Here is a 25,846-nt window from a genome sequence, read left to right on the forward strand (position 1 = left end):
TGCAAGAATGAACCTGAGCTTTCAATTGCCAGCCTTTTTAATTCACCATCCCACTCCCACCCTGATCTCTCCATCCATGGCCTCCTGCACTAACAGAACAGACAATGCTAGCTTCAAGACTAATTATTCATATCCTGCCTGGCACATTGCAGACTTGGAGAATTAACTTCAGATGACATGCTTTTTCCATCTGTCTACATGCTATACATTTCTGTCTGTCCTATTTTTCTTTTTTTCTCTCTGTACATCCTCTGGTCTGCAGGGCATACCCAAATATATCAGAGCCACATTACAATATATTGAACAGCCATAGCACCTGACCCCACCAACTCAGGGTCATTTCTGCAGAACGAGCACAGGTTCTGCCTACATTAGAAATGCGTCCTTGATTTCACACACACTTTGTTGTTAACCAGACTCATTTATTTTTCTCTTTCTCAGGTGCAATGAAGGTCCATTATCTGAAACAATGCTTCTTTTTCCAGTAGATGTGCCTGATGTGTTTTTTTTCCCCACCATTTTCCATGTTCTGGTTTATATAAATCATGACTCAGTCTTTCTTGTCCAACTCACCAAGGTTAACATGCTGGATAAGACCCACCACCTTACCATTAACAAGTCATTAACCTGTCAACGACTGTCATAAAGCCATTTTGATTCATTGTATCACAAAGAACCCCTTCATTCCAGACATTCCTCTCCCATCCTGAAAACTATCTTGCATCTCTCTTTTCCAGTTTTGACAAAAAGTCCCAGACGCAAGTTGCTAACAGTTGCTTTCTATTAACAGATGCTGCCTAACCTACTGAGTTTTCCCCAGCATTGTCTACTTTTGTTTCAGATTTCCAACATCTTCAACAGTTTTATTTTGACATTGCTTCACAATGGTGCAGGGTCATTGACTATGCAGATTAGTATATTGATGACAGATGGTTTCTCCAATATGTACCTGACGTAAAGGGATTCCAATCTCTCAGGTCCACAACACAGGAACAAATGGTGTTCAGGTTAGAATAATGACACCAACACTCTGATCTGGTATCTAATTAAGTGATGCCAAGTCAAACATTTCTTGGGCTCAAAAAACATCTGTTCATAACATAGTCTCGAATCCTCACTGCAACCCATCCACACATGAGAAATAGGTAGGCAACACATTCAACAGTGTCATGAAAAATCCTGTAGATCAGAAAATTGGAATTTTAATCAACCATCCCTGCTCGTTGATAAAGTTGAATGAGCTCAGCAGAATTTGCCTGGCTAGTACTCAAGGATTTGAGTGGACTGCTCTTTGCTGCATTACCTGATCATTATAAGGGTTCAATCATGCTGTATATCAACAACTTATGGAGCAGCAGGAGGAGGAGGATTAAGGGGGAGGAGAAAGCTTAATGTGGCAGGGAAACCAGGTTGGATATTCATGGCTCTGCTATCCAGGAACAATTTAATGAACTCTGCCCCCAGTTGATACCAACCACCCTTTCAAATTCTTCAACACTCCCACATCTCATCTTCTATATTCAATTGATCATCATAGCATTTCCAAATAAAACCCAACACAATCCAAATATTGTAAACCAAATAGTGAATAGAAATTTCCACAAACCAATTTGTAGCTCAGTGAGTACCTGTTTTCATGGTTTATTGTAGCTTTTGGCTCCAGTGTTTACAACACATTTGGTGTTAGGATGAAAGTGGCTTTGCAAGCTCTGGGCTTAAAGAGAGTTTGTGGGTTGCACAGTTTTGTCCTATAAAGATCTTGTATGATGCAACTGTTTAAATACAAGTGTCCCATCTAAAATGGGAATGTGGGTAATCTGCTTTCCTCTCTTCCTATTTCCCTCTTCTCAGCTATCTTTCACTTCATCAATCCTTCCTTCCTTCTCCCCTACCCTCTGTCCCTTCTCTTGCTTAATCAGAACCAACATGCAGAAACAGAATTATAGAGCTTTTGCACACTGTGAGATGGTTGTAGCAGGAAATGTGTGTTGCAAAGGAGTTTGAAGAAGATGCTTTGTTTTTTTTTTGTCCAGATTCTCCCCAAGTAATTCCATGGGACAGGACTCTGTTCACAGGACAAAGATCCAATGGTTCTGGAAGAATATCATCATTGTATAAGGTACCATTTAATTTTCCTGAAACTTACCTCAAAAGTATGCACCAAGTGCTTGCCAAAGAAGCTCTTTAACGATTACCCTCAGCCATCACATGCAAAGTGATGTCTATACAAATAAACTCTTTGATTGTATTGGACATTGTACATTGCACAGTACATTCCAATATAATGTAGAGTGAGCAATGTTCTAAGTGAGAAAGGGTACCTCGTTGCCAAGCATTGTGAAAACTACAACGATCCATACTGAAACAATGACACTAAGAATGAACTGTATATCTATTTTTCTATTTATAGTTGTCTCATTTTTAGAAAGTTAAGTTGACCCTGGCTCTGCATTTGATTACTGATGGAGTGTGAGAGGAAGGAGGACAGGAGGGTGAGAAGGGATAGAAGGGTGAGAGGGAGGTGAAGAGGCAAATGTGTGGGAAGTTGGAGATAAGCCACCAATGCTGCAAGTCTAAGATGTCTACTTTTAATATGGATGCTCAGAGCTCAGACAAAAAAAAAATCCACAACAATAAATTGTTTTTCAGGAAATAAATTATTATCCTTTGAACAAATGTAGGACAAATATAATATAACTCACGATACAAGGTTTGCATACCACCAACTGAAAACCTACTTGAAGGACAAATTGGGATTGAACTGCATGTTTCACAAATATTTCTACGACTGATTCCACCTGCATTGAATTCGCCCATCATTATTGAATGAAGATCTACTGGGACCAATGCCTGAAGAGGGCACACAAAATCAGTGAACCGGTGCGGACTCGAAAGGCCAACATGGCCTGTTTCCGCTCCGTAAATGGTTATATGGTTAAGAAATAAATGACAGTTTAATGCTGTTAGAAACAATTTACAGTGCTGCAGATAGTAATATTTGAATTATGAAGTCAAATGTAAGAGAGTAGGCCACGGTTCAATCATAGGATAGGATGTGAATTTGCCTAATTTCAAAATGGGGAGCTGCTAACATGCAAAATCGTTATTGTGGGTAGCCAGACACATCTTCCCACAGGCCTGTTTAAGAAGGCAGGCAGAGGCTAAGTTTAGTTCTGTATAAAGTTTATTTATTTGCTTCAAGCTTTATCCTAATCATCTCGTCCTTTCAGAGATAAATCTAATTGGTGCCTGATAAAGATCAAAACAGCGATACAAATAACGCCTCCCAAAGATTAGGAGCCCTGCTGTTTTGGAGGAGAATAACCATCAACTCTACATTCAACATGTGTGCATCAATTGTATACATTATTTCAATAATTGAGATTTTTTTTTCTTTCTTTTCTTTGGCTTGGCTTCGCGGACGAAGATTTATGGAGGGGTAATGTCCACGTCAGCTGCAGGCTCGTTTGTGGCTGACAAGTCCGATGCGAGACAGGCAGACACGGATGCAGCGGTTGCAATGGAAAATTGGTTGGTTGGGTTGGGTGTTGGGTTTTTCCTCCTTTGTCTTTTTTAAATGGCAGCCTCAGTCCTGGAAGAGCAAGAGTCCTGCATTGCCTGATAGTATTGGCCTTCTAACATGAAGCAGATCATTCTGTTAATCAGCTGCCTTTGGAAGACCATTGCCATTCATATACAAACAAATTCTCATATTTGGGTGGGTGTGTTAGCATGAGTGATTATGTCACAATATTGATATGCTATTGAGACAGGGAATAAAACTAAACAGGTGCCTGTGTACAAAGATGTTCTGATCACTTCAGAAGTAAGAAAAAACTAGTCACCATTGCAACACGGACCATACATTTACTGTTTTAAAAGTGACGACAAATTGCACTCCAATTAACACTTGTTTCAAGATTTTATTGTTAGTTGTTTCAATCAAATTCACTTGATGCATCTGTAAAATTCTTCTCCAATCCATCAGATAACAGAACATCAATTTAAAAAAATAAGTATTTTAATCAGTTTTAGCCTTTCTTTTAACTTTCATCCAGTTTCTGTTGGGAAGGTGATTTTCAATTAAAGTAAATGATTTAAGCCGCACTGTGATTCTGGGCAAACAGAGGAACTACTGACATGGTCTTTGCCCTCAGACAGCTCCAAGAAAAGTGCAGAGAACAAAACAAAGGACTCTACATCACCTTTGTTGACCTCACCAAAGCCTTCGACACCGTGAGCAGGAAAGGGCTTTGGCAAATACTAGAGCGCATCGGATGTCCCCCAAAGTTCCTCAACATGATTATCCAACTGCACGAAAACCAACAAGGTCGCGTCAGATACAGCAATGAGCTCTCTGAACCCTTCTCCATTAACAATGGCGTGAAGCAAGGCTGTGTTCTCGCACCAACCCTCTTTTCAATCTTCTTCAGCATGATGCTGAACCAAGCCATGAAAGACCCCAACAATGAAGACGCGGTTTACATCCGGTACCGCACGGATGGCAGTCTCTTCAATCTGAGGCGCCTGCAAGCTCACACCAAGACACAAGAGAAACTTGTCCGTGAACTACTCTTTGCAGATGATGCCGCTTTAGTTGCCCATTCAGAGCCAGCTCTTCAGCGCTTGACGTCCTGCTTTGCGGAAACTGCCAAAATGTTTGGCCTGGAAGTCAGCCTGAAGAAAACTGAGGTCCTCCATCAGCCAGCTCCCCACCATGACTACCAGCCCCCCCACATCTCCATTGGGCACACAAAACTCAAAACGGTCAACCAGTTTACCTATCTCGGCTGCACCATTTCATCAGATGCAAGGATCGACAATGAGATAGACAACAGACTCGCCAAGGCAAATAGCGCCTTTGGAAGACTACACAAAAGAGTCTGGAAAAACAACCAACTGAAAAACCTCACAAAGATAAGCGTATACAGAGCCGTTGTCATACCCACACTCCTGTTCGGCTCCAAATCATGGGTCATATACCGGCACAACCTACGGCTCCTAGAATGCTTCCACCAGCGTTGTCTCCGCTCCATCCTCAACATCCATTGGAGCGCTTACACCCCTAACGTTGAAGTACTCGAGATGGCAGAGGTCGACAGCATCGAGTCCACGCTGCTGAAGATCCAGCTGCGCTGGATGGGTCACGTCTCCAGAATGGAGGACCATCGCCTTCCCAAGATCGTGTTATATGGCGAGCTCTCCACTGGCCACCGTGACAGAGGTGCACCAAAGAAAAGGTACAAGGACTGCCTAAAGAAATCTCTTGGTGCCTGCCACATTGACCACCGCCAGTGGGCTGATAACGCCTCAAACCGTGCATCTTGGCGCCTCACAGTTTGGCGGGCAGCAACCTCCTTTGAAGAAGACCGCAGAGCCCACCTAACTGACAAAAGGCAAAGGAGGAAAAACCCAACACCCAACCCCAACCAACCAATTTTCCCTTGCAACCGCTGCAATCGTGTCTGCCTGTCCCGCATCGGACTTGTCAGCCACAAACGAGCCTGCAGCTGACGTGGACTTTTTACCCCCTCCATAAATCTTCGTCCGCGAAGCCAAGCCAAAGAAGAGAAATGATTTAATAAGTTATGCAATTGTCATCAATTGTCAATCTCTTATCAAAGTACTAATAAAAGATTATGAAACATGACATCCTTGTGCCTAAAATAAGCTTTATTTTAAGATCCTCATTGAGGATGCACAAATGAGCACAATTAATAAAATTAGCCAAGGTGATTAGTTCATTCTGGGTGTCTGGACAATGTTGAAGGTGCAGCTATCTTTCTGCACAATGTTTTCTAAACTGCCACAACGAGTGGCAGAAACTTGTGAGCAGATATCTTTCAGTTCCCTGGCTCCAATAAGGTCATGGGCCAAAAAAAAAAATCAATTTCAGCTGGTGTTTTAAGTAGAACCACTGTCTAGAAGAGACACAATGATACTGTGTATTGGAAGGTAGATATGAATTCATTGTGAAGAATCTAGTACAGGGACAACGATCATTTTACCTATAGAAAATATTGTCAAGAATAAAAGATATTTCATATGTCTTAATCCTTTCATTCAGGCGAGTACTTCTACAATATTGTTATTTGTACACCTGGGAGGGCAAAGTTCGTCAGTTCACAAAGGGTTTTTGTACAGATGCTGCTGAGCATTAATAACTATGGTTTGGAGAGTAAGGATAATGGGACTGGATTATATTCTTTTATATAGATCAATAACTTAAAGCAGGCATGGCATTGCAGTGATGTGTTGCAACATGTAAAAGCTGATGGAAGGTATTTGAGATCTACATGTCTGTGTGTGAGAAAATATTGAGTTAGATAATAAAGTGGAGACTGATAATCAAATATATGAAAATGTGCATTAGTGATGGAAAGTTATCTGGACATTTTGTCCAAAGAGCTAAGCTTAGACTGAGTACCTAGAACTTGTCAGCCAGAGAGGAAAGTATGACTTCTGTGTGAAGGTGGCATGGAAATCCAGAAGGTAGAATTTGCTATATTTTGAACTCTCTGAAAATTTTTCATCCCAAGGGCAACATTAATGAAACTCCCCTTGCTTGATATCTGTATTTGGTTCTTGCCAAAATATGAAAAAAAAAATGTTGAGTGAGAGAAGAGTAGATATGACCAATATTTAATTGCTGCACCAAATAGGAATGATTTTTTTCTCTCTCTCTCTCTTTCTCTCTCTCTGTGCCACACCCCACCCCACCTCCCTCACATTCACTCTCTCTCTGTCTTGGTCTTCATCTATCTCTTTGCCTGCAAACATACTGCCAAAATGAATGAATCTACTGATGTTTGGGTAGGTGTTGAGGCTTTGTGGGGCAGGGGGAAGAAAGTTGCTCATGTGCACAGGGGGAAGGTGTCAGCTGAAGGGCTAAAAAAGACAGCATCCTGAAAATTCAGCAATTCCTGTCTGGCTGCGGATCTTCACTTAATGGAGTGAAGGAACACGACATAGGCAACTGAACGCATTGGAAATGAATTGTTATGTAGCACACTGTGAACTTTAAATGGCAAGTTGGATGAAATACGTCAAGCCTTACATGACATGAAAAGCTTGTTAGCCACAGTTGTTCAACATGTTGGTGAAAATGAAGCAAGAATATCTGCCATGTGTGAGATGGTAGTCTCCAGAACAGCAAAAGTGTATAGTTTACCTGGCCAGACTGAATCCCAACAATGATGCTATTCTTTTCATGAGACTGCTAATTCTATTTTCACTTAACAGCACTGATTGTCCTTAGCCTATCATATTTCTGAGGGTCAAAGCATTCATATTTCACTAATTTATGCTTCAAGAGTTGCTATTAGTTATTTATTGAATGAAGAATTGTGTAGACATTATGACACAGCAGGCTTAATTTCCTTGGGCAAAGTTCACCTCTCTAACACTACACTGCTCTCACTTCAGTAGTTAAATATGCCACAAGAAGCAGACCAATGTGGCTGACAGGAATCCACAAAACAGAATTATTTCAGAATATGTGAAAAATATAATAGCTCAGAGGGCCATGTCTGAGCACCATTCTCCGGGTACAAATATGGAAGATTTCTGATCAAGGAGCAGTGAGCTCCAGCCGGGAATTCAATGATGAAGTGAATATAACTTAGGAATCTGAACAGCAGATTCCACAGAAAATTAGTAGTATTTGAAAGGTTATATTGAAAAGTACAGATTGTACTAATTGGTATGCATTCCTTCCTGTTAGAGGTAGATCTAATCAAGTCATTTAAAATGATTAAGGCTTGATACAGATAAATTATTTCCTCTTAAAGAATTAAAGAATATGAGGACAAAATTGTTAAAATATAGCTTAGGCATTTAGAAATTAATTCTGGAGTTACCAGTTCAAACCTGAAACACAGTTCTTTGATGGCTGTGGCTGTTGAATGATTAAACTTTTATATCTGAAATAAATATTTTTTTGTGTGGGGGTGAATGGTGGGTCAGGATATGGAACAAAGGCAGATCAACCCCCTCTCAATCTTATAAAAACAGTTGAAAAATTGAATCTACTAGCAGCAGTATGCACAGGTTGGGCTGCCTGGATAGCACACCAAAGTTTTTCATGTGTCAATAAATAATTCAGTTCATTTCAATTCACATTTGTCATGATCCAACTAATGCAGCGAGCTCATGGTGCTGAATAGCCTCTTCCTGGTTACTACAAATCTCCATCACAATGGATACTGGGAAATATATTGATGAAATTGCATTGAGAGTCCATACAGATTTGGGGATTGAATATCCTCCTTCAATGACATATGAAGATAATGTAAAAGTTGCATGTTCTAGAGTTTTACTTAAAGGACATATACTGAACAGAGGGCAGAAACCTTTCTGTCCTCTGGGTGGCATAGTTAGCATAGCGGTTAGTGCAACACCATTACAGCGTCAGCGAACAGGACCAGGGTTCGAATGCCACACTGTCTATAAGGGGTTGGCATGTTCTCCTCATGTCTGCGTGGATTTTCCCAGAGGCTCCAGTTTCCTCCCACTGTTCGAAACATTCTGGGGGTGTAGATTACTTAGGTGTTAATTGGGCAGCATGGGTTCCTGGGCTGTATTTCTAAATTTTAAAATTAAAATTTTAATTTTCAAATAAGGAATGAAAGGAACTCAAGTCCCCAAACAATGACTATGATAAGAATATGTAGAGATGTGGGCAAAACTCAGGACTGACTCACCTTATAATGTCAACCCAATTTTACCGTTTCATTTTATATAAGCTATGTGGTGGGTTTGGACTAGTTTTAAATGACCAGAAGAATCCCCATTATCCAGAATTCAATTAACCAGAAACCCAAACAACCATAAAAATAATCGAGGAAATAAATAAATTTTAAAATAAGAACAACTAAAATTTGAAATAAAAGTTTAAAATTATAGAAGTAAATGTTCCCTTGGTAAAGATGGTAGCAAACATTCAGTCAGGGAGCACCCCAGTCATGCCCCGCCCACTGCAGCTGTTGGATAAAGTGTCAATAAAGTTGTGTTTTAATAAAATGGTATCACGTAGAATGAAGAGCCGGCTAATGCCACTTGCCACCAGGGTGACTCTCCCAAAGTGTCTCCCTATCACTATAACCATATAACCGTTTACAGCACAGAAACAGGCCATGTCGGCCCTTCAAGTCCGTACCGGTTCACTTGAACAACTCCACTAGCTCCTCCGCAAACTCCTGAGGAAGTAGAGGCTTTCTTCATGATGCCATGGGTGTGTCATAAAGATAAAAAATGAAAAATGGGAAAAGCTATGCTCCGGAACTATGAGAAATACAATAAACACGAGGTTACACATGATACAATATAATTGGTTACACAGGCTATATATCACACCCCAAAAGTTAAATAAATGGGACCCAACAGTATCTAATTATATAATTCTTTAACAGTATTCAATCTCTTGATCTACCAGCTTAGATTTCTCAATATCAGAACCCAGTGGTTGATAATTAAGGTTCACCACATTCACCCCATGTTTTTTTTATTTTGTCCAGCAAGGTGAAGTGGGGCACAAAGTCTAACAAATGTCTTAAAGGTTAAGTCTGTCTGCTGGTCTGGTCTTCTGTTGTGACTGGTGGAGCTGGAGCTGTTGTTTCAACCCAGACTCCAGTGCTGCGTTAGCCTGATGGGGGCATGACAACTCAACTGGAGTGAATGCCTGGTAAAAGTCTTTATCTTTATTAGTATATAATTAAGTGTATTAGTAAGGCTTTAACTGTAAACTGGGGGGGGGGGGGTTAATTATAACGGTGGCACTGTTAGCGTAGCAGTTAGCTCTATGTGGTTAAAATTCCAGCAACTAGGGTTCGAATTTTAATTTTGCATGTTACAGGAATTACCTGATTACCTGACTAAAGTGAACTTTATACAATTAAATACTACAATACTGATTTTTCTTTTCAAATTACTGCACTCTTTTTTTTTTTAAATGGTGTTTTTTTAAATGCAGGTGCATCAGTTACACATTGTAACAGTGTGTCTCAGGCAACCGGAAAATTCACATATATAGTGTCCTTGATCTCCATAAGTACAGGATAATGAGGATTCAGCTGTATTTGTTATGAAATACATAGTTCACTGGGAAGGGTTCTTTTGCAAACAGACTAGCAGGCTATCTCTAACATTCATACAACCATCTAAAGTGCACAATGTACTGAGTATCACCATTAAAAGGAAAATTAATTAGCACCAAGCAAAGGAAGCATGAGAGCATTGTGATAGGATTCATTGTGGAACCTGATGGCTCTGGAGCAGAAACTGTCTTTAAGGCTGCTGCTATGTGCTTTCTCCCCAATGGGGAGGAAGAAGAAGAGAGCATATATGCAATGTGATTGCTCCTTCAGTTTGTTGGCTGCCACACAAAGATGGATCTGGGCGCTGTGGCACGAGCTGCTAGCCAAATGATAAGGGCTCCTAAGATGGCTATTAACCTATCTGCAGCACCATCCCAGCTGCGGTTACGGAAAGATGTTGATGAGGATGAAGAATTGGTACAGTGCATGCGTGAGCCGTCATGCATGCACATATCAAAAGAGTATGAAGAGGTTGGTGAAGGATGTAGCCTTTTGAAAACTCGACCAACAGAAGGGGAAAATGAGACTGAACTGGGCCGGTGATGAAGTTGATGAAGAAAATCAAGAGGAAAAAGAAGAAGAATAAATGATGCAACCTATTGCTACTAAAGGAGCAAACCTAAAACACAAAGAAGACCGCAGGGGTTAAGTACTGAAGCAACAATGTTCATGAGAGAATTGAAACAAGTCAATTGGATATTAAAAAATTCAGATGGAAAAACAAAGAAATGTTATGAAATAGTGAATAGAATTGAAGATATGGAGGAAAGGGTAAAAAATGTGGAATTTGGTATGGAAATGGTTCAGGATAAAAATGGATGCACTTGCTGCTGTAAATAAACAATTGTGTGAGAATGTAGACCTGTTAGAGAATTTTAGTCGAAAAAAATAATATCAAAATTATTGATCTTAAAGAAGGGACTCTATAATAGCCTTTTTTCAACATTGGATTCCTGAAGTTCTTGGACAAAATAAATTTGAAGGTGTCGTTGAAATAGAAACAGCGCATAGAGCTCTATCAACGCAACCATTACCAGATCAAAAACAATTATCTATATTGGTAATGTTTCTTCACTATCAGGTCAGAGGGAAAACATTAGAATTAGCAGCAAAACAAGCGAAAGAGGGCAATGGAATATCATGGCAATAAGATTTTCTTTTATCCGATTTTGAACAGCTTTGAACTGTTGAAGAAAAGAAAAGAATGTAACCTTGTGGAAAAGAGGTTATAGATTTATTCTACGCTATCTTGTGACTCTCAAAATCTTTGTGCAAAGGGGGGCAAATAAGTTCTTTACAGATTCTGTTCATGCTCAAGAATATGCTGTCAGGGGGCAGCACAACAAGCAGGAACATGACATTCTTTTTATTAATAAAGAGCGATTTCAATTTATTCCTTTAAAATAAAAAAAAATGGATTTAGAATAATAGTTTTTTTGTTAAAGTTTTTATTCAACTATTAATCTTAGTGTTATTAGATTATATAACTATATATTGAAAAAGTATGACTTTTTTTTCTTTTTTTCCTACCTCAATTGACGAGGTTCGAATTAGCAGGGAGGTGTGAGGAGAGAGGTGAAAGGGAAGTATTGATTGAAAATGATTTAAAAAAAAATGTCAATGAGTAAAACATTGAATAATTTGTTTTAATATTAATAGGCTTAACAGCCTGGCAAAGTGAAAATGAAAGCAGATATAGTTGCAAAAAAACTCATTTAATTGGAAAAAAAAGCATCAGAAGCTAAAAAGAGGTTAACTGGGATATGTCATGGCTTCTTCATTTAATTCAAAAGCAAGGTGAGTAGCAATTTTAATAAATGAGTCTCTTCCAGTTAAAATATAAAATGTAGTGTTTGATACTGCAGGGAGATAAGTTATGATACATTGTCAATTCTTTTCAGAATAATGGACACTTATGCATATGAATGCACCAAATATAGATGATATCTTATACAAGATATTTCTTAACTTAACAAATGCACATAACAATATATTAATAGGTAGGGATTTTAATCTTTGTTTATGTCTAGTTTTAGATAGATCAACAAGAGTAATAACAAAAACAGCTAAAGGTTTAAATTTAATAGATCCATGGAGAAGAATTCATCCAAGAGAAAGAGATTATTCTTTTTATTCAAATATTCATGATTCTTATTTCAGGATAGACTTGATTTTAATATCTGCACAACTTTAAGTAGAATCCAACAAGCTGATTATAAGGCAAGAATTTTATCTGATCATTCTCCTTTATTGTTGACAATTTTTTGACAAAGAAGAATCAGTTTACAGATGGAGATTTAATTGTATATTATTAAAAAAATACTTTTGTGATTTTATTAGAAAAGAAATAAGATCCTTTTTTGAGACCAACTCCAATTCAGTAAATAATACATTTAGCTTATGAGATGTGATGAAAGCATACTTACAAGGTCAAATAACAAATTGAGACAAAGAAAACAAATTTAGAAAAAGATTTGCAGACAAATAAATGAGGAGAAACCGAGACATTATTAATAAGAAAGTTCAATATAATACTTTACAAACATAAAGAACAGAGAAAGTGATAGTGAGAATTAAAGAGATATTATGAATTAGGTGAGAGAACACAAGGTTCTTTCATGTCAGTTAAAAACAGAACAAATATCGAGAATGATTTTTGCAACAAAATCTGATCTTAATTTAATTACTTATAAATCTCAAGAAACAAATTTAAATTTCAAACAGTTTTAATGAACCTATATTAATCAGAGTCTCAAAATGGTGATAATAAAATAGATAATTTGCTGTCAAAAATAAATTTACTAAAATTAAATTTGGAAGATCAATGAGAACTGGGTAGCCCTGGGGGCATGGCAAGATGGCATAGGGAGCGGACGTGCCTTCCCGGTCTCCCCCAGGCAGTTATATAAATACCCATTTTAAGGATATTTCTTTTCTGTTAAAAGTCTTTGTTTTGTTTATCAATTGTTTTTAGTTTAAAATGGCAACAAAGATTAAGGAAAATAGAGTTCAAATACAGAACAAAACTACACTCTCCGACTTTGGAAGAAACTCGGCCTACTTGCCCAGACAGAACCACGGAGTCAAGGCTGGAATCTTCTTAAGAACGGAGCTCATTAATTGGACTGTCGGATAAGCTGGCCTTGGACACCCCTCTGAAAGATGGTGATGAATATTGATTTGAAATGTTTTATGAAGATAAATTGCAGTAATTGGCATTGGTTGCCCGTGAGTTTTAAAAATCCAGATAACATTAAAGTTTATTAGTGATTTTTTTTGGATGGAATATCGGAAGGATGAACTTATTATCTATAAATACAGAACAAAATTACATTCTTTGACTTTGGAAGAAATTTGACCTATTTGCCCAGACAGAGCCGGAGTTGGTGCTAGAATTTTCTCAAGAACAGAACTTATTAAAGTTGATTTCGGACTCCTTTTTGAAAGATGGCGACGAATTTTGATTTGAAATATTTGAAATATTTTCTGAAGATAAACATATATATGGAACTCCTTGACCTGCAATAACGTTTATCAGTGATTTTTTTTGGATGGAATATTGGAAAAGTGAATTTATTATCTGTGAGTATGCATACATTGCAAACAGATTTTAATAGTTTTGAAAAGATTTTTTTTTAAACTAAACAACAAGATCAGTTTAATATTGAGAAAATTGGAAAAAACGGAAACTTTATTAAATTTGTAAACTCAGTAGAAAGAAACTATGAAGAAGATTGATGATTTATAAAATTAAAGTCGAAGGAGCAATGTCCAAGAAGAGTTAAAAATTTTGAATAAGTTTTTCTTGAAAATAAACAATAATTTCAACTTAACATTGAGAAGATTGACAAAGTGGAAAATTTGATATTAAATTGGGAAACATAGAAGAAAGAACTTATGAATAACATTGATGCTTTAGAAGATCAAGACCGAAGGAATTATGTTCAAGAAAATTTTAAAAGATTTGAAAAAACTTTTTTTTTGAAAGTAAGCTACAAATTCAACTTGAGACTGAGAAGAATGGAAGATTCGGTGTTGAACTGGGATGTTCAGAGGTGTTTTAATTCAGTGGATGAAATTCAGGAAGACTTGAAAAAAAATAAAAAAAAAGCTTTTATTGATTGTAAACAATGTTTAACTCAGTGTTGGGAGGGTGGAAAGGGTGCAAAATTTAATATCAAGTTTGGATTTTCAAAAAAAAGAGTTTATGAATAAGATTGGTTAAATTGATGGACCGGGGTTTTATGGATATAAGAAATGATGATTTTTCAGTTTATACGTGTATTTTGTCTGCCTGGGGGGGTGGGGGGAGGGAGTGGTACTTCTGCTCCCGAAAGTCATATGCCACTTGTGGTTTATACCACACCCATTAGGGTTTTTGGGAATTAACCACCACAAGGTGGTTTCCTAAGGGGTTAGGGGAGGTGGGGGGGGGGTGAAAATTTGAAAATTATTTAGTATCTATTATGTAATATTATACTAAGTCAATTTGAAATGAATGTATGGAGATACTATAAATAAATTTAAAAAAAAAAAAGAACTGGGTAGCCCCTTTAACCCAATAGAGGTTATGGAAGCACTGAGCTCATTACAAAGTAATAAGTCTCAGGGAGTAGATGGTTTCCCTCCTGAATTTTATAAAGAGTTTAAATATTTATTAATTCCCCGTTTCATGGAGGTATTAGGACAGGTGGTGGAAACTCATACTTTACCAGAATCTTTTATCACAGCAATACTAAATGTAATACAAAAAAAAAGATCCTTTAAAGCCATCATCTTATAGACCTATTTCATTATTAAATGATGATTATAAAATAGTAGCAAAGATATCCCGATGTTAATAAATATAGATCAGACTATATATGTTAAAAAATGAAAATCAGTGGATAATGTGACAGATTATTGAGTATAATACACGTGGCACAAAAGAGAGGGGACTTAAGTGCAGCAGTTGTTTTAGATGTGGAAAAAGTGTTTGATACCTTAGAATGGGATTTTTTGTTTAAAGTGCAAGAGAAATTTGGGTTGGGACAAATATTTGAAAATTGGATTAAAGCTAAAGTCATAACAAATGGGCAGATATCTGCACCTTTTCATTTAACTAGATCTTGTAGGCAAGGGCATCCATTATCCCCAGCTTTATTTATTTTAGCAGTAGAACCACTAGCAGAACTAATTCAATCTGATCCTGATATTAAAGGTTTTAAAATTAACTGATAGGAATATGATTAATTTATTTGCAGATGATGTGTGCATTTACTTGACAGAAGGCTCACTATGTAAATTATAGTCAAGATTAAAAAGGAAATGGTATCGTATCTGGTTATAAAGTAAATTGGGATAAAAGTGAAATATTCAGTGTCAAGGAGATATTCAATTTAAATGGCCGATAAATGGAATAAAATATTTAGCGACACGGTTAAATAAAAATTTAAATAATTTATTTCAATTGAATTATTCCTCTTTACTTAAGAAATTTACTTGAAAAATGGATGGAACTGTCAATAACATTACTGGTAAGAGATAATGGTATTGAAATAAATATTTTTCTTAGAGTATAATAGCTTTTTCAAATATTACCTATATCCTTCCACAGAAATATTTTTAGGAATTAAATAAATATGTAAAAAATTTCTTTGGAAGGGCAAGATGTCAACGGTTTCTTTAGAAAAATTAACAGGGAAATTTGTATTAGGAGGTTTTAAAAAAAAAGGTATTAAGACATATACACTGAAAGTCCATGGCACATTATGCATATCTGTACTGGGAGTTCAGGAGCCTGATGGCTTGGGAGAAAAAGCTGTTTCCCACTCTGAACATAAGTGCCTGAGTACTTTGGTACCTCCTGTCAGATGGCAGAAGGAAGAACAGTTTACATGCGGAAGAGGTTTCCCGATGGTCTTTTTTGCTGATTTCACTGTCCTCTGCAGGGTTTTGTAGTCTGAGGTCATATAGCTTCCAAACCAGGCAGTGATACAGTTGCACAAGATGCTCTCAATACATTCTCTGTAGAATATAATGAGGATGGAGGGTGGGAGATGGACTTTCCTCAACCTTCGCAGGCAGTAGAAGTGCTGCTGAGCTTTCTTGGCTATGGAGCTGGTGTTAAGGAAGCAGGTGAAGTTCTCTGCTAGGTGCACACCGAGGAACTTGATATTCGATAACATCAACGGTAGAGTCATCAATGATCAGGGGAGCATGGTCTTACTAGTCCCTCCTGAATTTGCCAACCATCTTTTTTTAATATTCAGATACAGATTATTTGTTCTGCACCAATTTGTTCATGTCTGCACTTCATCTCTGTATGCTGTCTCCTCGATCTTACTGATAAAGGAGGTGGTGATAGTATAGTCCATGGAGTGGTTGGATCTATATGTGAACTGCAGGGGGTCCAGTGAGGGGGGCAACAGGAGCTTGATGGGCTCCCTGACAAGTCTCTTGAAACACTTCATGATGATGGAAATGAGTGTGACAGGGTGGTAATAATTGAGGCAGGACACAGACAACTTCTTCAGCACAGGGACAATGGTGATGGCTTTTAAGCATGTAGGGACCACAGCGCTACTCAGGGAGATGTTAAAGATGTCATTGAAAATATTTGCTAGCTGAGTCCCACAACCCCTGAGCACTCTGCAGGAATGTTATCCAGTCTAGCAGCTTTCCTTAAATTAGCTTTACCTAGCTTTCACAATATCAGCCACTGTAAGACACAGCACCTGATCATTTGAAGAAGGGGTAGCCTTCTTCATTACGACTTCACTTTTCACCTCAAACCGAGCATAGAAGTTGTTCAGTTCATCTGGGAGGGAGGCATCACCAGCACAGGCAGATCTGTAGAAGTTGTTGAGGGACAAAGAGGATTCATCAAAAATCCTTAGTATTTATTTTAAGATAATAAAGGCGTTGGTGCACTTTCTTTACTGTCACATCAATGCGTTTGTCCCAGGTCAGGCCCAGAATTATGAGATTTAATGCTACAATAGAGTGAGTTGTGCAATTTATTGCATTTTTTTTTCTGGCTTAGATTGCAGTGGTGCCAGTTAACTTGAAGTTGGCCCACAGTGGAGTCAAGAGTTGAAAAGAAAAGCTGGCAGCATGCAGAGTGACCACTACATGTCTCCATTATTGTCACATAGGATATGACAAAGTGTTATTCTGAGGAGATTCACGAGTAGCATTTGGAACTATTCGGAATGGATGGTGGATGAGATTAAGTAACACCTGGCTGATTGAAAAAATTCTAGCAGTGAAGTCCCAGGCCAGAAGTAAAGAACCAACAACACTTACAATTTACTCTCTAAACTGGCCTCTTCCGCCCCACATGCAACAAGGACAGGATTCCTCATGTCCTCACCTACCACCCCACTAGTCTCTGCATCTTACACATCTTCATCTGTCATTTCTGTCACCTATTATTTTATCCCACCACCAGATGCCTCTTCCCTGTTCTTCCTTTCTCTGCCTTCCGCACAGACCACTCCCTTGTCCACTCCTCCCGCTCCACCAAACACTCCTTTGGCATCTTCACATGTGACTGCAGGAGGTGCTCAATTTTTAACACCATCACTATCATTCAGGACCCCAAACAGTCCTTCCAATTGAAGGAGTACTTCACTTGTGAATCTTCAGGAGTCAACTACTGCATCCCGTGCTCCCGTTGTGGTCTCCTCTACATCAGAGAGACTGTGTACAGACTTGGAGATTGTTGTTTTGAGCACCTCAGCTCTGTTCGCTGCAATAGTGGGGATTCAGTGGCCACCCATTCCAATTCACCATCCCATTCCATGTCAACATGTCTACCCATTGTCTCATGCATGAGACTACTCACAAATTAGATGAAAAACACCTAATATTGCATCTGGGTACTGTCCAACTGGATGGCATTGGCATTGATTTCCAATTTCTGTTAGCGACACCCTTCTCCATCTTTTCCTATGTCTCATTTGTAGTTCTTCCCCCCCTCTCTCTCTCTTTATACACCTCTCTATTCATGGTACCAAGGCCCTGCCCCCTATGAATTCTCACTTTTCCTTTCTCTTCGCCACATCCAATTAATACCATTTGTCTGTTGGTCTATACTCTTACCCCTGCCATTTTGTTGATTCAGGTGCCTGTCTGCTTTTCTCATACCTTGAAGAAGGGCTCAGGCCCAAAATGTTGGTAATATATCTTTACCTCCCATGGATGCTGTAAGACCTAGTGAGTTCCTCCAGCATTTCTGTGATTTTGAGTACAATCACGACGTCTTCAGAATTTCCTCTTTCACAACACTCACTATATGACTGATTGAATGCTTCCAATAAATCCAGGAGTATTCTACCCCATCTGTTTAATGACTCGATCAGTGGGCAGCACAGTTCTTCTTTGGCTTGGCTTCGCGGACGAAGATTTATGGAGGGGGTAAAAAGTCCACGTCAGCTGCAGGCTCGTTTGTGGCTGACAAGTCCGATGCGGGACAGGGAGACACGATTGCAGCGGTTGCAGGGGAAAATTGGTTGGTTGGGGTTGGGTGTTGGGTTTTTCCTCCTTTGCCTTTTGTCAGTGAGGTGGGCTCTGCGGTCTTCTTCAAAGGAGGTTGCTGCCCGCCAAACTGTGAGGCGCCAAGATGCACGGTTTGAGGCGTTATCAGCCCACTGGCGGTGGTCAATGTGGCAGGCACCAAGAGATTTCTTTAGGCAGTCCTTGTACCTTTTCTTTGGTGCACCTCTGTCACGGTGGCCAGTGGAGAGCTCGCCATATAACAGGATCTTGGGAAGGCGATGGTCCTCCATTCTGGAGACGTGACCCATCCAGCGCAGCTGGATCTTCAGCAGCGTGGACTCGATGCTGTCGACCTCTGCCATCTCGAGTACTTCGACGTTAGGGATGTAAGCGCTCCAATGGATGTTGAGGATGGAGCAGAGACAGTTAGTGCAATGGTTAACAGGATGATCTTACAATGCTTGGAACCCAGGTTCAAATAAGCTGCCTGAAAGGAGTTTGTACATTCTCCCCATGTCTGTCTGGACTTTCTCTGGGTGGTCTGATTTCCTTCCACCCTTCAAAACCTACACGGGTTGTAGGTTAATTTGGGCATTTAGGCAGCATGGAAGTGTGAACCGGAAAGGCCTGAACCGTGTTGTATGTCTAAGTTAAAAATTAATCAAAATTAAATAGATTTGGCAAAATGAGTATCCTGACTAGCTAAATAAATCCTACATTCATGGGGATCATCTCACCCCTTTTCACCTTGTCTCTGTTCATCTTCTCTACCCCATACCTTATTTGTTATGGAGTTTACCGTGTCTCCATTTATCTTTGAATTTTGTCACTTCCCTAAATTATTATTCACTGTTATAGAATTATCTTATCACCACCCTCAACAACAAATTCAATGCATCATTGATTGAAGTCCTGAATTTTATTTGCTCGACTTGGCTTTCTTGCTTCCATGTCAAGGAAGTGAGGGTAGAAAGGAGATATGGAACACAATAGAGACAGGAGAATTGTTCATGGGAACCAGATAAAAAGGATTGGGATTCAGGAGGGTGCTGATGGCAAGCTGAGTTCCCTTAGGGAATAGATTCCTAATCATATGGTGTGTTAGAACAAGAACCTAATGAGGCTGATTTGAATGCTCACATTCAGCACTGGATAAGGCAGGAACCCACACAGCTTCGGAGGCATTTACAGCAGAGGAGGTGGCAGGATCCACAAACACTTGATGTTTCTGAAGGGATTCTCTTTTGCTTCTTCTTTTCTTTGTCGAGGTGTTGGACTGGTGGCACATCCTTTTGCAGCACTATGGGCAAACCAAAAAAACAAGGTTTGTGTATTTATGTCCATGACAAAAAAGGAACCTTGAAGCAAAGCAAGGGAGAAAGATATAACAGTGAGCACAGTAAGAGGCCTTGAAGTTAAATAGTATTAACACATTCCATCCTCTAGGCAGAATAATAGTTCGGCAAAGATTAAAAGGGCCTGATCTCTGTGCTGTAATGTTCTATGGTTCAATGGAGCGAGGATATATTATAGCTGGATATATTACAATTGCAGTTATCAACATCAGAATGGCATAAATATTGCAATAATGAATGAACAATGAGAAGAATGAGTAAGAGGTACTATCAGGAAGGCAGTCTCAAATTAACTAGTTCACATCCCTCCTTTATTCCATGTCATTCAAGCATATTAACTTCAAGATATTGATGAAAACCTCTTTCCGATACAGTTGCCTAGGCGGTCTTAATTGGAAAGTTTACTTACTGAAGGGGGTAAGAAGGGATTTATATCTGTGATGTATGCTCTATTACAGCATTAAATGCATAAGCCGGATATTTATAAATCTAAGTTTAGATGGGAAAAAGATTTGTCTATGTTTATTTCTCAGGATGATTGAATGACTATATGTGAGGATAGTATGACTAAATTAGTGAATGTGAGATATAGATTGGTTAATTTTATACGTCAGTTATATTTAATTCTTGAGAAGTTAAGGAAATATAAGTTTATTTCTTCTGATTTATGTTTTAGGTGTCATAAGCAAGTTGTTTTTTTTTTGCATTCGACTTGGTTATGTGAGATAGTGAAACCTTTTTGGAACAGAACGAAGGAATCTTTAGAAGGCATATTTAAATTCAAAATTTTGCTTGACCCTATGGTATTTCTATTGGGTTATATCAAAAAATTGAGTTTGAAATTAAAATTAGATGAGTTTCAAATTGCTTTTTTGAGATTGGCATTAGCTGGGGCAAGAAAATGTTTGGCAATTGCTTGGAAAAACGAGACTGATTTAAGTATTCAATAGTGGCGTTTGGAAATGAGGTCTTGTATTCCACTGGAAAAGATAACATATAATTTACGTAATAATTATTCATTTGTTGTTAAATTTTGAAGCCCGTATATGAGATGTATGGGTTTGAATTTGTAATAGTTTTTTTCCTCACGGTTGTTGGGGAAGGATGGTAATAGTTGATGATTGTCATGTGAGTTGATCTCCCCTTCTATCCTCTATTTTCCATTCTTTTCATTTTTTTCTTTTGGGGTAGTTTAGATGGGGGGGGGGGTTGGGAAGGGTGGGGGTGGGCTATTATAGGGGATAAAATTATGTATCTATTTACATTTTGACTCTGATTGTATGATTTATTATGATCAATCAATAAAATTTTTTAAAAAGAAAACTTCTCCATCTGATAATACTCCTTAAAAAGGCCAAAAATCATGCATTGGCCCATGTATATCCATTTTAATGGATCTGTCTAGACAGTTGGGGGATATAGTATACATGAGAAGTGAACTTTAGCAGAAGATGGAAACAACGACAGTTGCAGAATGTCTGCAGCAGGAGCAGGCTCATGCTCTCCAAGTGGTGTCCTCTGACAAAGAACCAAATTCCACAGCTAATCATTGAGGAGTGTGCCAGATATTAAACAGCCACTCAGCCAAATATTGTCAGATGTGTCACAAGACGAGATAGGTGGAGAAACTCAGCACTGAATGGCAAAGGATTCAGGGAATGCCTGAATGGAAAGGGCTTCAGATTTGGAATCAGAATACATACGTGACATCACATACAACCCTCAGATTCTTTTCTCTGCAGGTGAGGCAGAATTACCACTTATTGGTAGTGCAAAAATAAAACTACTCAACATACACATGTAAACAAATAAAGAAATTTAAGCAAATTGACTGTGTAATACAGAGAAAAAAAATAATTAAATGCACAAGTAAAAGTCCTTAAATGAGTCCCTGGTTGAGGTTATTGTGGAGGAAACTGATGGTGGAGGGGTAGCAGCTTTTCCTGAAACTTGTGGTGCGAACCTTGTGGCACCTAGACCTCTTTTCCAATGGTAGCAGTGAGAACAGAGAATGTGCTGGGTGGTGTAGGTCCTTGATGATTGTTGCTGCTCTCTGACGGCAGCATTCCCCATAGATGCTCTCGATGGAGGGGAAGGTTTTGCCTGTGATGTCCTGGGCTGCGTCCACTAACTTTTGCAGTACTTTCCACTCAAGGGTTTTGGTATCCCCATACCAGACTGTGATGCATCTGGTCTGCATACTTTCCACCACACATCTGTTGCCAGGGTTTCTGGTGTCATACCAAACCTCCACAAACTCCTGAGGAAGTTAAGGCATTGAAGTGCTTTCTTTATGATGCCATTAGTATGTTGAGCGCAGGAAAGATCCTCTGAGATAGTGACTCCAAAATACTTAAATTTGCTCACGTTCTCCACATCTGATCACTGGACCATATACCTCTGCTTTTCTCTTCCTGCGTTAACAATCACCTCCTTGGTTTAAGTGAAATTGAGTATGAAGTTGTTGTTGGTGCACCGTTTAGCCACTGTTAAACTTAGTTGCAGCTCACAAGTGAGTTCAAACAGGATACAACGATGCAGACTTTTGAAGGTAACTTTTCTGGAAATCAGAGAAATTATTCGTGCCAATACGACAGCAAAACAATCTGGTGTTTAGCAGAGTGGTTGTATTGATGTCAAGAGGCTGAGGAATGTAAACTATTCCTCTTCCCACTGGTAGCTCTTTCTAACCACCACTGCCCACCACCTATTGCACCAGCCATGTAAAGGTTTAATTGGAGTGCTTTAGCTAAGTATTCAAGCTTGGAGTTGGACGAGCCCACCTTTGCTGAAATAACTAGGCCTGAGTTGCCTCGTGGGTTCACCAAGAGTTCATGATCAGTCTAAGGATTACTTAGTACATTTGATTTGGTTAATGTGGAGAGTGGATATGCTGCAAAATTATATTTGTCACTCTCAATGTGTCACAGAAATAGCACAATGTAAATGGATGCTGATGGGTTTTCACATCTTTATCCTCCTTGTCACTCTCATTTGAAGATGTATCATGTCTTTCCTTTGACAAACCTACCTCTTATGTAGGACCTTAAGTCACCATGGCATGTCATTACAGTCAAACATGGTGACAAGCTTTCTCCTCTAATATCAAATTTATTCAAGACAACTCCATTCTAATGTCGCAATTTTACATCGTCCAAATTTGAAAAGATGGTGTGTATCTCAAAAACTCTTCCTCATGCCAGAGAGAGTGACTGCACCAAGGGAGCTTTCTTTAGCAGGGACAGTGAGAAATTAAAATACCCACTCAAACTACTGCTTAAACTGTCTGCAGATCTTTTGCGACCTGCAATAAATAGTCTCCTGCATAAACAAATACTGGAGCAGAATTAACAATAAGTTAAATACACTATTAACATTTCTATGGGGTTAATTGCAATATTAAGTACATGGCTGACAGTTTCTCACCAGCCCATGAAACCTTGCTGTGGGAATGCATTCTCACTCTTAAATCAACCCCTACTTGCTTCCAATGTATTGTTCTCATCTGAGCATCATTTTATTCTGTGCAAACAGGAACTGTTCCAAGATATGAAATAATGACTTCTGTGAAGCATGATGTCTGTGGAGGGGTAACGAGGCTTTGTTAAGATAACAACAGAGATAGAGCATAGATCAGGGAAGTCTTTAGCAGCAACTGTGATGGCAAATTAATGCATGAAGAGCAGCAAGTTGAATTATAACAACAGGGCTCAACATTTTTTTATGGAGAGCAATTTGCATATATTGAAATATTGGTCATTATTTGAATGTGATTTACAGACACTGTGGTCACAAGGTCAGGGTTAGGATAAGGTCATGAAAATCTTTGTTCTAATATTTCTGTAGATTTGTTTATGGATTGGCAAAGTAATGTTCAGTTCAAGGCCAGAATGATGCAATAAGGAGATAAAAGATAAATAATACTCAGGGTCATCATAATAAAATATAAAATGTGGAAAAGGTATCTTTAGGAGTTTATACATATATATAAAATATACATGTTACTCTATATCAAATAGATATATATAGTGAAATTGCTATTCATTTAACTGCACATGCATTAAGCAGAAACCTAGTAATCACATATTGAATGATGTGGAGGTCTAAGTATCATTGAAATGGTTGGCAAATACAAAGAAATGGTGGACTTCAGCTCTATTGTTTGGTTAAAATAGGCAAATGCTCTTGCTTGGCATTTCTGGAAAATCAACCTGCAATTGTCAGATTTGTACCCATTCTCTTGGTGTTGCATGAATTCATAACTTCTTTAGTGTATATCTAAATATTAACAGAATATAACATAATAATTATGTTCAGGGTGGATTCAGTACAAATGCATAATTAGGGGTTATGGTGAAAGATCCTAAACGTGTTTGGGGAGAAGGAAAAAATGGGAAGAAGAAACAGTCTATCTTTTTGTTAATTCTCTAATGAGTCACTGTTTTCTCTTATCTTCCCCTTCCCAGAGACAGCCGATTCACAAGAAAAAAGTTCATCGAGAAGAAGACCTAAGATTTTATAGAGAACAGGAGAGGGTCTTGTGTTAAAGTGCCACTGGTTGAGTTGGAGAGAAAGTGAGACTGAATCCATAGCTGCCCTACGTCACAGCTGGCATGTATGATCAGAAGGAAGATTACCAAGGAACTGTGCCATGTACGATGTGGTCAGAGTAGAGGAGGTGCTGCAGGGTATTGAATGACTACTTCAGAGCAAAAATGATGAAACCCACACTGTGCCACTCCATTTTTTTCTTGGCCACTGTGCAGCCCACATTTCAGTATCTAAAAAGATGGTAGTTCATTAATAAACAACATGAACTCCTGCTGCTTTTTGTTTAAAAGCTTAGATCTTTTTGCCCTTTTATTGCTGGCAAAGGTGGCCCATAACCACTAGGGAAGGGAAAATTACTGGTGAAGGGGTGGAGTCTCAATTGCCTGCTGTGTGATACGTTAAGGGGAAAATGTAATGGAGCTGTTTCTGCATGTAATGTGAGCTGCAAAATCAGAATTTATTGTCATGAACAAGTCACAAAATCCCTTGTTTTTCAGCAGTTTCACAGTGTAAACATTTATATTACAAAATAAATAAAAGTAGTGCAAGAAAAAGACAGTAAGGCATTCTTCATTTAGGATTCTGATGGCAGCAGGGAAGAAGCTTTCCTTCTGCCGCTGAGTATCCTGATGGTAGCAGAATGAAGAGGGCATGGCCTAGGTGGTGAGGGACCTTAAGGATAGAAGCTGCTTTTTTTTAAGACACCATGTAGATGTTCTTGATGGGGTGAAGACTGGTGGCCGTGATGTTGTAGGCTGAGTTCACAGTCCTCTGGAGTTTTTTCTTGTCTCGCCAAGGCAAATAGCGCCTTTGGAAAAACAACCAACTGAAAAACCTCACAAAGATTAGCGTATACAGAGCTATTGTCATACCCACACTCCTGTTCGGCTCCGAATCATGGGTCCTCTACCGGCATCACCTATGGCTTCTAGAACGCTTCCACCAGCGTTGTCTCCGCTCCATCCTCAACATTCATTGGAGCGACTTCATCAACAACATCAAAGTACTCGAGATGGCAGAGGCCGACAGCATCGAATCCACGCTGCTGAAGATCCAACTGCGCTGGGTAGGTCACGTCTCCAGAATGGAGGACCATTGCCTTCCCAAGATCGCGTTATATGGCGAGCTCTCCACTGGCCACCAAGACAGAGGTGCATCAAAGAAGAGGTACAAGAACTGCCTAAAGAAATCTCTTGGTGCCTGCCACATTGACCACCACCAGTGGGCTGATATCGCCTCAAACCGTGCATCTTGGCGCCTCACAGTTAGGCGGGCAGCAACCTCCTTTGAAGAAGACCGCAGAGCCCACCTCACTGACAAAAGTCAAAGGAGGAAAAACCTAACACCCAACCCCAACCACCAACC

At 39.0% G+C, this 25,846-nt stretch overlaps 1 long non-coding RNA gene across 1 annotated transcript in view; it reads left to right on the forward strand.

Moving 5' to 3' along the window:
* Window positions 1-24,946, forward strand: part of LOC138741714 (uncharacterized) — a 64,648-nt gene extending 39,702 nt beyond the window's left edge. Inside the window, exons 2-4 of the long non-coding RNA XR_011343697.1 lie at window positions 2,034-2,119; window positions 11,754-11,891; window positions 24,397-24,946. This is a non-coding gene — a long non-coding RNA (uncharacterized lncRNA). The remainder of the gene's footprint in view (window positions 1-2,033; window positions 2,120-11,753; window positions 11,892-24,396) is intronic.
* The last annotated feature ends 900 nt before the right edge of the window (window positions 24,947-25,846 follow it).

This window comes from Narcine bancroftii, chromosome 8, assembly GCF_036971445.1.
Source record: "Narcine bancroftii isolate sNarBan1 chromosome 8, sNarBan1.hap1, whole genome shotgun sequence".
Classification (NCBI taxonomy): domain Eukaryota; kingdom Metazoa; phylum Chordata; class Chondrichthyes; order Torpediniformes; family Narcinidae; genus Narcine; species Narcine bancroftii.